The sequence below is a fragment of the Amia ocellicauda genome, chromosome 1 (assembly GCF_036373705.1).
Source record: "Amia ocellicauda isolate fAmiCal2 chromosome 1, fAmiCal2.hap1, whole genome shotgun sequence".
In the NCBI taxonomy this organism is placed as follows: Eukaryota; Metazoa; Chordata; class Actinopteri; order Amiiformes; family Amiidae; genus Amia; species Amia ocellicauda.
Window position 1 is genome coordinate 34,682,521 of NC_089850.1, and position 2,685 is coordinate 34,685,205.

Genomic DNA, 2,685 nt, shown 5'->3' on the forward strand with positions numbered 1-2,685 from the left:
TTTTCATATAGTATTTTGGAATTGCCTTCAATTCCAAATGAAGTTCCTCCAATCTTGGTTAACCTTATCCATTTTCTCCGGCAGACCAATGTGCTCAGCAGAGTGGTACTGTGCTATGGGTTCATAGCCCGCATGAGCCCTAAATCAGACGTTGAAGAGGTCCTCAAGTTTGACATTTTGCACAAAATGAGTGCCTTCTTCAGCTACGAGGTAGGCAAAATATATCTTAAACAAGTAAACCAGTGTGATTGTGCATGACAACCTTAAGTATGTTGTGTCATTAGTCACAAATACCATGATGTGAAAGTGTCAGAAACCCGTTTTCTTCCACCCCCCTCAGACCTTGATCAAATAACATTTCTCAGTGTTAAATAATAATAATAATGTTGGTGAATTAACAATACTATGCAATCAACTGTGCTATATCTCCTGTGAGAAACAAGAGTCCAGGGAGGAGAGATTGTCTACAATACTCAGAGTTGTAAGAGTGTAGTAGTGCTCATCGTCATCAAGAACTGTTCACATGAATATATCGACATGAATGTGATTACAAATGTTCCATTCACATCTGTCACACAGATAGTGTACATTGTATTTGATTGCTGTCTTGTCTAGGAGGTGTACTCTGCCAATGCAAGGAGTCTCTCTGCCCTGCTCAGAGCCATGCTACGGCTGGACTTCACCCCCGACACCCTCCTGGAGCTGCTGAAGGTGAGACCCTTTACCTTGCCTTAAAGCAGAGTGACCATCGAGTTTTGGGCTGTTCAAGAGACGGGGCAAGGCTGATTGCGTAGATGGGCTGATTCAGTCAGTTAGGCTGGACAGATCACTGTATCCTTGTACAAATTATGACCTCAAATCTTGGAATCAACCTAACATTTCTATATATAAGCTTGTGTCCCTCTGTTCCTTAAAGAGTTAAGTCCTTACATTGATAAATCTTTTAAATGTGTTTTTCTGTTCACTTTTTTCCCCTCCCCTCTGTCTCCCTCTCTCCCCCCCCGTCATCCCTCCCTCCTCAGCCGCTGCAGGCATTGGGCTTGTCTCTAATTGATGTCAAATGAATGAGGGCCATGGCGATGATCACCGCTCTCCTGGAAGGTTACTGGATGGAGGCTGAATCCATGCACGTGAGCCAGGAGTCAGGCCTCTCAGTGTGGCTCGGTGTTTCCATGTTGATTTTCACACGTTGGGTACTGCAGTACTGCAGACAGTAATTCGTTTGCACTTTACATTGTGTGTCTGTGTCTATCAGTGTACAAAGCTTTAGGTTTTCATTTTTTGTTTTCTTTACAGGTTTTGAATTTGGCAGGAACAAGTTGGAAGACCTGATCCGATGTATTGAACGGAGCCGCTCTGTCCCGGACACCTGTGCTGCTCTCCTCCAGGTAAAACCGTGCCTCCATGCCCGTCGTGTCTACAGTCTGCCTTCTACAGATTCCAGAGTCATGCGCTGAGGCACGTCTGTAACACGCTTGTAGCAACTGCATAGTCTAATGAGTTGACGGTGACTTTAAGAGTGTCTGCGCTGGGTTGATGACTGAGCGGTGAGTGCGTTTCTGTGTTTCAGATCGTCGGCAAGTGTTTCCCTCGGCAGGAGAAGGAGAGACTGATTGAGGGTTTGCGTCAAGGACTCAAAGACAACCAGACCAGCTCTGCCCAGGGGTCCTGCACTCTCTTGTGCAGCATCTTGGAAGCTCACCCCACTGAGCTCACTGGATTGGTGAGAGGAACAGTGCTTTAATGTTATAGCGTCAGTTACAGCTCTGAACTTCTGTATAGCAAGTGTTTGGGCTTCTGGTCAGCTGGACAGCAAGTTCAGCTCAGGCCACACGTCTGTCTTGCAGCTTGAACCACCCAACCCAATATGCAGCAACCCTGTTAGGGAATAAGAGCCTTAGAAGTCCTCCAATCTGACTTTTTATAGAATCTTTTGCAGGCAGAAATAGGAGTGTATGCAGGGAAACCATTTTTGGATTATAACCTGCTCTCTCCTTTGTGCTATAGCTTCCTCAGGTGCTCCATGCATTTCTGGGCTTGAGGGATGCGGAAGAGAGGGTGAGAGAGAGCGCGAAGGAGGGTGTTCTCCAACTGTTCCGACTGGACAGTGTGACGGTCGTCAACTCCCTCATCAACTACTCGTCTGCCTGTATATGTAGTTTCTTAAGAACAACTAATAAATGTATATATAAATACAGCTACAACACTTTGGGATCCATAAGTTACTCAGTTTTAAACTACAGACATTTAAAGTATTTTGAGAGATTTCTCAAGACATTGGGACATTTAATTTCACTCCAGGATGTTTGATCATAGTCATACATGTTTGCATGTATTTATTCCCCAAAAAATGAATGTATTTTGTCCGGCACAGTATTGCAGTCCAATGCAGTCCTTTCTCCAGCAGGATTTTCGTGATCTTATCAAACGCTTTTAAATGTCTTCCTGCTCCAAGCAATTGATCCTGCAGTGTCTCAGACTTACCCATGTCTTCCCTTTTCAAAGCTTCTGCAACACCCACACCTGACTGATCACATCTGGTCACCAGGCGTCATGGAGAGGCTGTTGGCGATCTGTGGAGAGTCCTTGGAGGACATTGACAGTCTGGCAGTGCGAGGGCTGCAGACTCTGCCCAAGAAGGAGGTAAAGAGAAATGACTAGAGTAGTTTTGGAGTCTAATGTCGG

At 45.3% G+C, this 2,685-nt stretch overlaps 1 long non-coding RNA gene across 1 annotated transcript; it reads left to right on the forward strand.

The window, feature by feature from the left end:
* The first annotated feature begins 1,300 nt into the window (after positions 1–1,300).
* On the forward strand, positions 1,301–2,141 carry LOC136760018 (uncharacterized). Its single transcript, XR_010820142.1, has 3 exons — positions 1,301–1,388; positions 1,571–1,723; positions 2,008–2,141. It is a non-coding gene; the product is annotated as an uncharacterized LOC136760018 (long non-coding RNA).
* Positions 2,142–2,685: the final 544 nt, after the last annotated feature.